This window comes from Dromaius novaehollandiae, chromosome 14 (assembly GCF_036370855.1).
Source record: "Dromaius novaehollandiae isolate bDroNov1 chromosome 14, bDroNov1.hap1, whole genome shotgun sequence".
Lineage (NCBI taxonomy): Eukaryota > Metazoa > Chordata > Aves > Casuariiformes > Dromaiidae > Dromaius > Dromaius novaehollandiae.
In genome coordinates, this window is record NC_088111.1 from 8,439,872 (window position 1) to 8,452,516 (window position 12,645).

General features: G+C 38.3%; 1 long non-coding RNA gene across 2 annotated transcripts in view; it reads right to left on the reverse strand.

The window, feature by feature from the left end:
* Positions 1-139: 139 nt before the first annotated feature.
* The window catches only part of LOC112992845 (uncharacterized), a 63,727-nt gene continuing 51,221 nt past the window's right edge, over positions 140-12,645 (reverse strand). Inside the window, exon 3 of one of the 2 annotated variants that reach the window (XR_003261621.2) lies at positions 140-2,190. This is a non-coding gene — a long non-coding RNA (uncharacterized LOC112992845). Of the gene's footprint in view, positions 2,191-4,238; positions 5,897-12,645 lie in introns of those variants that run through there. The other variant, XR_003261620.2, reaches the window with a different exon arrangement.

Sequence of the window (12,645 nt, forward strand, 5' to 3'; positions counted from 1 at the left end):
CACAATTTTCTTAGTATAAAACAGAGTATCACCGAGCATCAGGGGCAGAACTGACACCAGAACCCAGGGCTCCTTTTTTCCAGGTCACTGTATCAAACATAAAGATTAGCTTCCTTATATATGAATGTCAAGAATTTCCCCCACAGGGAAAAAAATACCCTCTCATTATTTTATATATAACCTTTTATTTCATGTTATCTTACACCTTTAACAAAGTGATCTGCTTCTCCACCTGATTTAAATAGAGACAAAATAAATATCACTGATTTTAAAATCCACTTCCACTTGTAAGTGACCTAATTGTGTTTTTATATAACTGGGGCTAGCTTTCTCAGTTCACTACTGCACCAATACTGTGGCGTATAAAATGATTTTGTATAGCTCTCAAGGAAAATGCTTAAAGTATATTTAAAACAATCGGTAAAGGAAATCTGCTTATTTGAGTCAAATGTTTTTCCCTTAGTCTCCATCTGCCACTTCAGAATGGGTTTAGAACAGAATTCCCTGATTTGCTCCCACAAATGCTTAACCTTGCACATACAGACATGTACCCTTGAAAATAAGGCAGCATATTTTGAGCACTGGTTGAAAATTCATGTTACATTAATTTAAAAATTAGTTAAATAATGGTCCCAAGGCTCTTGGCACAATGCTTTAAGGAATTACATGCTTGCTGGGAAATATTTCAGATTTGGATTTGCATCTGTCACTAACATCACAGAAAATTTAGCACAAATTTCATTTCTGTTGACTCAGAAATACATACTGTATTCTGGTGGGTCTGATCTGGAATAGTGCTACCTACTTTTGTCTTCAAACAAGTGATCTTAACATGAAGACAAGGAGTTGGATCTTAATTTAAAATGTGTCTTATTTGATTTATTTTATTCCACTTAGTTAAACTTTATTATTTTATTTATTAAATCAGATTGATTTCACTTTAGTCCACTGAGCCATCCTATGGAATAAATATCAGATGAATTAATTTACTTTTTGTGAAAACATTTAAGTACCCTCTTTAAAAGGCATAAGAATTGCCAATATCAGTATAAATTTCTCATCAACAGGGTTCCATCCTGGCTGGAAGAACTACACTCAAAAGTGTGTAATTTTCTTTCCCTGTGTATTGCACTCTGATGATGTTGCCAGCCAAAATATCAGTTAATGCCAATTTTGAAACTTTTTTTTATGCTGCAGACCACTGTCTAACACTGGACTAAAAGACATATGTAGTAATACATGTGTCTCCCAGGCTTCCTACAGAACCTTTCATCAACTGTTTAAGAGAAAGATTATGTGGGTCTGTTCTCTCCTCAGTGAGAGAGAGGAGATTTAGCTAAGTAATTTCCATTAACACAAAAGGAAATGTACAGTGATGACCCTCCATGTAAAGAAGTTGTTGCAGAACTGTCAAAGCTATATTAGAAGTTCTTTGCTATTCTATCCTGCTTATTTTCTGTTCTTTCCTATTTATTTTTAGTAAATGCTAAACTGTGTGCTCAGTTAAATTTTGTTCCAGATGCAGCAAAACAGTTTTCAATACAGTGAGAAAGTGTTTAACCACATGAATGTCTAATGCAGTACTCATCTAAATATACATTATATCTGTGCTAAGAAAAAAAGAAAAAAGCAAAACATAAAGATTATTCTCACAGATAGACCAAGCAAGAGGCAACAGATCAAACAACGAGGCTTCAATCCAGTCCTTACTCATGCAGTACTTTCATTAAGGCAGTAGTTGTCGAAGCTGTTCAACAACTCTCAAAAACTTGTCCGGTTTGAGACTACTCAAATAAGCGTTATTGCTTAAGGCTTCAGGTGTTTTTACGTTGTAGGTGTAATATGACAAGAACAGTGCTCCTGCAAAGGAATTTTAGCTGGAAGTACAAGGATTTAGCAAAACTATCTCGGGATTATAGAATCAGGGCCTTTTTGACAACGAATGATTCATCTACAGGCTGCAGTGAACAGTCCTGTAATTAGCCATGTTTAATGTGCTCGAGGTGACCCTGCTGGAGCAGAGGGGTTGGACTAGATGATCTCCAGGGGTCCCGTCCAACCTCAACCGTTCCATGGTTCTGTGAAATCAGCATCTTGTAGGTGCAAAACACTGCTCAAGCAAGTTTGCCAAAAAAGCAGCATCTCAGTTTCTGGTCCTCTAGATGGGCATGGATCTCTTCAGCACAAATCCTTTCAATGAAGGAAGGCAAACATTTGAACAGAGGATATAAAATGATTTGCATGTCCCCCTAAAAAGTAATTCTAATACTAATTAAATTTGATAAATAATATATATCACCACTTGAATGTGCCACCTGTTTGAAAGAGAATTGAGTTGTTCAGAGCTGTGTCATGAGCCCTATCAAACAGGGTATTCTTGATCAACCTGCCCATTAATGTAACATTTTCCATTTTCATAGGCGTTCATACCTAACAGTCTCAGGTAACTTTATAAAAAATAATTTAACCCCTTCCCTCATACGAGTATTATTTCCTTTTTACACCTGAGCAAGCTAAAGCTTAAAATCAAACCAGAAGTTGATCTCAGACTACTTGCATTCCTTCTCCTTTTCAGTTCTAGTGAGAGCAGAAGCAAAGACTTCAGGCTAAGGACCACTTTACATATAGGGGGAGAGCTCACCCCAGTTAGGAAATAATTGACAATACTGCCAGAAGAAATTTAAAAGAGGCATGTTTGGATCTAGAGGCCACATCCAGAAGGGGGACAACATGCAATAAGCAAGCTGTTAACATACAGATTGGTGTCCTTGATGCTTTAAGCTAAACCGCACACCTGGAAGAAAAAACAAGGATTCAAGATTTAAAGGAAGACAGTTTGCTGAAGGGCTGTCGAGGAAGAAGGGATATATCTTGGTTTGAAATTTTGATGCTTTGGATCTTATTTACTCTTTTTATAATGATGACTGTTGCCTTCTGAAGCACTGAAATTTCAACATGACCAACTAGCTGCAAGTATTAGGCCAAGATAAACGAAGATGAATCAAAACAAATTAAGCAGGATTAGGAAGAATCTTGCCAATTGTGGAATGACATAGACGTATGTAAGGAAATCAATATTAGAGCAAGGAGCACAAATCAATATATCCAGCAAGTGTGCACCAGCAAATATAACTTTTGATATTTTCATTTAATAGTTACGGGTTCAAACCACAAACTTCAGACATTATTCCAGTTTTTCAGATGTTACGTAGTGTATGAATCTGACTTTTACTGCATCCATCTCTGATTATTTTAAATATATATACACAACAAGAAGCATTTATTGAAGGCAGTAATTGGACATAAATTTCTATAGTATTTGGTAATCAGAACAGAAGATGAAAGCATTATAAAAAAAACTCAAAGGAAAGTTATTACAGTGAAGGAAAGGAAAACCAATGAGAAAGTTTAATGCTCTAGACAGAGGACAACGTGCTAAAGAAAAACTACAGACACATGTTGAAAAACCTTGGCACTATTAAAGGAGTGTCTCACCTTAAAAGTTTACATATTAATTTTAACTGGTTACTTACAAAAACAACAGACCTGAACTAAGCAGCTTATTTTCTTTACCACTGCAGTCTGAGTGTCTAAAGATCACCCAAGAATCAAAGGCCTCTCATCTTACACAATCGCTTCCTGGTCATTTTAATACGACTAATCCAGCAGAAACAAAACTATTAAAAAGTTTTTTAGTCTTCACAGGTGAACTTGCTCTGACACTAGTATCAGATTATGAACTACAGACAGACAGTGAAAACTTAAGTGAGAATCACATTTGGTGCAACTGGGTTTCCATCCCCAATATTAACAACTCAATGAGCTCAACTCACTGCGTGGAATATTCTTTTTTTACCCCTCATCCCAGCATCGTAACAGCATGTGCACGGCCTCTAATACCACGCTACAGACTTCTGGACAGAACCTACAAGGGAACAGGACTGCTTATGTGACTGATGTTACTCATTATGCCTGTATATGCAGGAATGAGCCTCACGTTTTTACCAGTGAACTCCAGGAAAATCCAGGCAACAATCCCATGTTGTATGAGCAGCCACCATTCAAGCACAAAAGACGGTATTTTTCAAAATGCTCACCCCTTTGCTACTTTTCAAAGCCTATCTGAAAAGGTCTAATTTCTTTCAATAAATGTTACTAGTTATCAATTTTTCTCCAATCCAGGAAAGAAATACACTTTCCAAAGCAAAAATGCATTAATTGATATAGAGAACTGGTGCTTTCCTTTGCTATCTAGTACTGTACCGATCAACAGATGCACCCGAGTAGGATGCTTATGGCGTATCAGACATCATAGAATCGAAATGACTTCTGAACAGTACCGAGGGGGTGGATGATAAATTGTTGACTATTTCTGAATCCACATACGCTGAGTAAGTAGGAACAAGGAGTGGCTGAGAAGTTGTATTTTTTTCTTTGCAATTCCCAAATGTAAGATAATTGAACATGCAGGAAATTCAGTCTAAAAATCCACAATCAACCTAAAATCCAAAGACTGTAGGATGTTCAGCAAAAGGCTCTCTTGTTCAGATCTGTGTATGATAACAAAAGGATGTGCTGTTTCAATGCTGTAAACTCCATGGGGTATTGCGCCTGTCACTGTAGCCTGACAAAAAGCATATTAACATATTGAACTAGATGAGAAAACAGTTAACGTTTTCAAAATTTTAATTCCTCTGCAAGTATACATAATCAGATCCAAGCAACTTTGAGTATCCAGATGTTTTAGAATGTGTTAGGAGTCTCTCCAACTGGAGGCAGGTGATGTATAAAGTGCAAGAAGTCAGGAAAGGTTGAAACCATTTCCACTTGAAACTTCATTTTAACATAGGAGCAGACTAGAAATTTTATAGATAACAAAAAAGCTACTTTAAGTCTTAATAAACCACGTTGATTAAGCATATAAAATTTGATTTGATCTTGTGTTATTAGTATGTGCCATCAGCAGGTGTCTGGAAAGCTGCCCAACAAGCTGACAACTTCTGAATTAACCTTGTGTGAACAAGGATCAGGTTATCTATTTATAAAGTCATACCACAGGTGTAGCCTACAGTGGGACATTACAATGAGCAGCAGTTAACAAAGCTATTCTCATTTTGATGCGACCCAGGTGCTCAGTTGCGCCTTATCAGTCTTTTTAGCTAGTGCTCTCAATTAGAAATTCAGGGAGGATGGCATCTGGCACAAGAAGACAACAGAAATTAGCATTACCATTTCCCAGGGGTCATGGATTAAACATGGCTTGCACCTGCTCTGTTTACAGCTGAGCTGGTATTTTAGAAACAAGGTTATCATTTATACCCCCTCATTGGTTAAATTTTACAGCTTAACCATCCACCACAGTAGGGACCACTTTTTAATTTGACTCAAATATAATCTTCATCCCCAAAAAACCTCTAGACACATTTATTTTACTTGAAGACTTGTCTCGACTATGCTGAATCACTGAATGTAGGTAACAAAAAAGTTATTTTCATCAAGCAAATTAATACAATGCATACTAAATTCCTATGCATGTTAAATTCTCCTGTCTTATACCAACATTCTCCACTGCTTTTTGTGCATAAGCAGAAATATCAGAGTATCAGGTCTGATTTTTCTCCTGCCTAGTATTTGATTGCAATTGTTGGAGATCAGAAGAGTTACAAGAGCTTTCCTCTTCACTGGCACTATTGAACAATTAGCTGGTCCCACCACAGGGAATGGGTTTATACACATGTCCTTGCTGCAATGTGCTTTGCTCCAGCTGGCAAACACAAACCTGGCAACGACCTATTAACGTTCTCCATCCTGACCTAGATTCCTGGCATGTGCAGACCCACTGGAGAGGAAATATCCATGCTGAGGACTCCTGGTCTCATCTAGTGGGAGCCTGATCCTGAAGAAGAAGTGCTAGTATCAGAGAAAGTAGAGGAGGAGGGTCCCTAGAACATCAAGATGAACATTAAAAGGCAGGAGATCTTGTCTTCATCCCACCATCATCTGCCAATGACTCGCACAACAGCACCAGATAAAGCTCGAGCCAAGTTAACCCTCTTCTTAGGCTCAAGTGCTGTGGCACTTAAGCAGCTGGCCCAATTAAGGGGCACAATTCTCCTTGTAGTTGGAGTCAATTCTTAGTGACAAGCTCTGACATGGATCAGTTTAGTGTCTGCACAGCTTGCCAGTGGATATGCTTTCCCATTTGTTCTAACCACCCGCCTTCTGCTCTGCCATTCCTGCCCTTGTCTGAAACATATTTTTGTCCACCACTGGAAAATTAAGTACGTGTCCAGATGGCTCTGGACATTTGCTTCCTTTAAGAGGAGCTTTGTATTGTTGTATAGACTTGCAAGGTACCACAGAGTATCAGAGAAAGCATACTCAGTGCACTACAATGAAAATACAGTTCTCAGCCCACTGCTAAAGAGGCTAAAAGCTAAATAACACACAGATATGAAGGTCAGCATTTGGAATACAGTACGTATGTAATTACCTGACTGATTACACAAAAATGTATGGATTTGCTGTGCTGAGAGAATCTTGCATGTAACTATTTATAGATATATAGAGATCATTCACATAGAGAATTTTATTCTTAAGTTCCCAATTAATTAATCATTGTACACTGCAAATGTCTGGGCTACAAAAAGTGAAACGGTTTTTTGAATTTACTGTTATTGCATAACAAGCAATTAGCATGTGCACTTGTGATAATTACAAATTAAAATACACAATTGGTCATGGATTTTGTATACATAATTTTGAGCCCAAATCATCATTTGGCCCAGGAAATAGTGGAAACAGCTATCATTTATAGTCATGTTTATTTACATCACTCTGGAAATGAAAGAGGCTCTTAAACTGGGTATAAATGCTTACTTACTGCATGATCAGTGTATAGCAATCTTAGCATAAATGAGACAAGGTCAAACATCTGAAGTAGAGCAGGCATACATGGGTTCTTTGCCTACTGCATTGTTACTGATATGCCTTTGTTTAATGTTACTATATGTGGTAAAAAAATCAATAAAAAAAAGAATTACTGAGGAACAATAGAAAACAAATTCCACATATACATTTGTATGTGATAGACATACACAAGAAAGCATAAAAAATCCTGAAGACACGTCTACATTAATGCTACAAATTCTGTGAGCCTTTAAACTTCCAGAAGAATATCTCTGTTATTCTGTCCTTTTTTAAACTGCCACAGATGTCAATAACAGTTCCAACCATTCGCAGACTGAAGGGTCAGTCCCTATGGGAAAGGTAGGATATTTTAGAGATTACCAGAAAGGAAGAAATATTCCTCTTTTAGGGCTTATTCTCCTAAAACAAGGACAGGGTAGGAAAAAACAGTGTCTTTCAAAGCTGACCCATGAGAAGAAGAAATTAGAAATCTGCTGTATGTATGCAAGGACCTCAACATAACTTAGTCGAGGGAACCCAAGTTCCCAGTACCATTCATATGGAAGCCAGGAGCTCGCGTTCACTTAGGCTCCTTTCAGACTTGCTCATCATCCATTGCATAGCTTTGTGGACGCTGAACAATGCGTTCCTAACAGAGAGATAAAAGAAGAAGGAGACTAAGAATGAAACAACCACAGTATGGGAATGAGATGTGAACCTAAGGAAAATTGCACATTGAATTTCAGAAAGTGAGCTTCTGTCAGAGAGATGATCATGGCCGCATTAACAAGCCCCCTAGTTATTCCCAGCAACATGATTTTCAACAGCCTTTGATACTCATAATGACAACTTTGCAGTATTAAAGCTTAATTTGTTGTGAGTAGGAACTTTCCTCTATTTTCTCTCCACTGACTTCGACGCAATTAGCTCCCCTGCCAATGCTGCTTATAAAACCAGATAAGTCAAGTTAAAGCAATTAATAAGAAATATGTATGGCCCAATCTTTTTTCCCTGCCTACAATATTGTGTGAATATCTTTAAATAGAAACAAGGATTCTTCTTGAAAACATGATATAGTTCATATGACAAGAGGCTGAAATTCTCAGTTTTGCATACATATACATTAATGACCTAAAGAAGAAAACTGCAGGAAGTCATAACTTCACATAGCACTCAGAAATGAGAACTGGATCTAGGTCAAAACCAAAGCTCTAAATAAACACCACAGACTGGGGAAACTGAGGTCTAGACTGTGTAGCTTTGGAAAAGGTAGGACTATTCTGTATTTTCATTGGCATGCTGTTCACATTACAATATGGTTTTGAATAAGCAAATATGTGATCACTTATGAAACATTTTTTCTAACTGCTGATGAATCTATGGTGAAGTACAGTCATACGCTAGTATGGTAGGATCTTTCCTTCTGCTTAGCTACTGAGGAAAAAGCCCTTGGAAACTCATATTTCCTATCTTCAGATTATAGAACAAGATATGAGATACTGGATAAGGCTTCCCTACCCCTGAGGTCAGTTAGAGTTGGGAGTCTTTTTTCTTTGATTCTGCAATCAGAAGGACTTTATCCATATGGGTAGAAGGTCCCATAGGCATCTTACAGGATCACAATCCTGATTTGGAAATATTGCCTGAAAGAGTTAAAATCAGAATGAAAGATCCCATTGCAAAGTTCTTTGACAAAACATAATGTGTTAATAACATAAAAACAACGTAGTACTGTAGACAGTTCTGGACTGATGCTGTAGACTTCACAAATAGCTGAACCGATAACTGCCTTGACTGTGAGGGTCAGAAACTACATGTTTCTCTAAAACATTCAGTCATCCCTAATTGGATCTGAGACTTATGTAGGGAGTGAATTATTAAAATAAAAATAGTATTAATGCTAGTACTGTTAACGCTATTACTTACTTGCACAAGTATCACTAAGAAACATAATTTATAGAATGGAATTGGGCCCATAAAATAATAGATGCTTCAGATTTGTTTTGTCATCTCTATTAAACTATCACACCATACTGCTACCTGTACAAAACTTCAGCTGAGCTGGAGCTGAAAGATAATATTCAGATACAGAGCACACATTTGCCCCATTTTCTTTATCAATATTTAGTAATAGTCCTGTCTGCAATGGCATAGTGCCTAAGAGCTGAAGTCATTAATAAAATCGTCTCTACCCCGGGGAGCTTACAACCCAAGCAGCACTACAGACTGCATGGAATCACTCAAATGAATCACACAAGCTGGATGTAGCCCACCAACCTTAGGTAAGACTCATGTTCACTTTTGATCCTAAAACTGTAGACACAAGACCAAGTGTTTCTTTCAGCCGCCATTTCCCATCTGTAATTCTTCCCCCACGTGAAATGAGCCTCCTGTCTCACCCACAAATCAGCAGAGCTAGCTGAAAAGCAACAAACGGCAGACTAACCTCTGCCCCAGACTCTTGCATGCAAATCTGTTGATTTCAATGGAGTTGCAACAGGCAGAAGATGTTTCTGTTCCTAATGAATTAGTTATCAGAGGGCAAAACAAGGACTTCAGTTTGTGTAGCAGATCTGCTTAGCAGTCAAGCCACTCCTGAGGGTTAAGAAGGTTGCTGGCATTGTCCAACACACCTATGGCATTCTAGATAGATTTCAGCATTTCTTCAAGTTCTTAATCATTTCATATCTACATCATCACCAATCTCATTCACTTGAAGTACAAATTCCACATTGGCTATCCCTTCCATGAAAGAGCAATCTCAGGGTAACACTGTGCAATATAACAAATACCACTGCTACCAAGCCAGCTCCAGGTTCAGCTTACCTCAGTTCAGCCTATAGCTCTGTGTCTGTTTCCTGGTGGCTGATTCTAGATGGCTTCACTCTCAGAGCCTCACGCAGGCTTTCTGGTGCGTCACTAACCAGAAACACAGGAAACTTCAGATTGAAGCCACTGCCTTTCAGCCAGCAGAAGGAAGGCATATCAAATTAATTTTCAGCAGACCAAAAGCTCTTTGCAGACCATTCTATGATCTTAGAAAGACTCCTGTATTTGTGATATGCCTTTAAACCATATTGGTTTTTGGTAGTAGTCAATCCCCAAACTGCTCAAAAGACATGATTCTGACCAAACTTCTGTTCCAAAAATGTCCCAGTGTCAAAGAGAGCCCACAGAAATACAAGCAAGACGTTTCAATGTTAAACTTGTTGTTCCTGTCCTTCTATTGAGAAATGACCTTCTAATATGCTCTGAGACCTACTAATTAATTCAGACCTACTAAAACTTCTTGCAGATGCAGTATGGCAGGTAAGATCCAATCCTTTCTGTAAGTAAGACACCACAATGGAAAGGTATGAGCACAGCAACAGTGAAACAACGTTAAAATGTGTTATCAGCTAGTAGTCAGGAGAATCACTGTATCTGAACTAATAACATTGCAGTTAAAGAAGGCTAAGTTCCTGCTACATGGAGAAATGCAAAGTTCATGACCGGAGCCACTAACTTGTAAACAATATGCAATTGCTGGGGTGAATGTTGCTGGTAATTATTTTCAGAGAGGAGCTGAGCTACTTTTGATCTGATGGAATGGTTTGAAAATAAGTCAGACACAAAATTATTACTCTTCCTCCAGTTCACTGAACCTTTTGCTGCTCTCCCTTTTTCTGTCTAATTTAATTTTGCATCTCTGAAAAATTAAGCATGATGCACTGAATCCAGTAGTAACAGATAAAAGGGAAAACATTACTTGCACTGCACAGTAGAGGTCTCATCCTGATTCAGGAGACAAGAGTTATCTCTTTCCACTCACTGCTGCACTTTCCCCTTCAGGCTCCAGCAACAGTGCATGCTGCCCTTAGTTACTATCTAACATAGCAATGCACAGTATTTACTTCGTTAAAACAGTTGCTCCTGATCCCACCAAGGCAATTCTTCATTGTGTAGACATCTGAAAAATGCTTTGCATCATCGACCTCTGTGTCTGGAGCTGCTCCCATCAAGAGCAGCTGGGTGTGTGCAGCACGAGTGGCTCAGGAGAAAAGAATTTCACCAATGTCACTTCTCAACAAGTCCTTTATTTTCTGTTTGATGTTGCACTGAGAAGCGAATCTCTGGTGGATTCAGGGCATCAGGTATGTGTGAGTGCACTTCTCCCCTGGCCCTGCTGAAACTTGTGATCTCAATGAAAGCCTTCATGATGTGGCTGAAATCATTCCTCTGAAGAAGCAAAGAACAAGTAAAACTTGGACACGACTGCTTACCTCAAACAGACCTCTCTGTAGGAAGTGCCCTGACTGTTGTTCTCACTGCCACTGAAAGGACAGCATCCGCAGGGGGGCAGTTCAATAAGCATGGAAAACAGTGTTTACATAACCTAACTTCATATTAATACTTACTTCTCTCTGATAATCTTAAGACCTGAGCATATAGACAGGGCCTTGGGTGCCAACAGAGTCAGGGTGTGCAGACTGGAAGCTAAATTATTAAATGTCTATTACAGACCAACTTTGACTGTGAAAAGTATTCAGTGACCACATTCAATAGCACAGATGACCACAGGCACTACACAGCTGCTCTCCTGCAGGCCCCAGACAGGATGTGCTCTTCCTCTTCTGAAAATTGTCTTGCAATTGTTCAGCGCTCAAGCCTGCACAGACAGTATGGCAATGCCAACACCAGGATTAGAAATCAGAAGCTCCAAGCCCTAGATACAACTCTGCTGGAGCATGGAGATGCCTCCTGCACTGTAACTGGGGTCAGATTATTGCTACTAATGCACTGTCCAGGGAGCTCTTTAGGAAAGACAGAAATGAGAGAACCGAGAGGAGGATGGGTATCACTGAATGTTAAGGAAATGGCTGAGTGTAAAGAAATCCATTGTGATCACACAGGTTAAATAGATTCTGTTTGGGTGGAAACTACTGGTATAAGATACGATGCAAATTGCCCCAGAAGAATAGTGTTGAGGATTTTTTACAAGACCTTGTAAAAGGTCATTCTTTTCTTTGTTCAAACTTGCATATAAATTGTAAGGGTTGTAGGATCACGGGAAAATAATATTCTGTATTTATGGAATTTCCAGACATAAATTGGAATATAAATGACACTAACGATGGCAGAGCTCCATCACGGACATGGACATGGCAGAAGATGGATTTCTTTAAAAATCAATTAACTAACAAGAGATGGTGCTACTTCAGAGTGAGTAGGGAGGACCTTTGCTTTGACTTGCAATAAGACTGATGAGAGGTAGGAATGATATACAAAGGAAATGGCAGTAGGATAACAGAAATGACAGTATCTTAGGAGAAACAGAACTCCATTTCTTAATGTGAAAAACCTTGAGGGATCTATTAAATCTCTTCCCTAGAATACTGAAAGAACTGGAATATGAAATTGCAAAAGGCTAGAGTTTTCAATTAATTTGTAGAATAAAAAGTTTACTGGGAACTCAAGAATAGCAAATATAATGGCTATATTCTAAAAGGTATTTTTTTCAGTTCAGCACAATGCAAAGTGTTAGAGCAAAATTTGAAAAAGGAACAATTAATTGTAGGGGGGCAAACAATGTGAAATAAATTACATGGTTTATCAAAGTAAAGCATGTCAGACCAAGATAGTGTATTTTATGTAAGAAAATTGACTTTTTAGACCTGATTAATGCAGTGGACTTAAGCTATTGAAACTGAAACAAATCATTAGACACAGCACTCCACAAGACATTATTACTGAAAG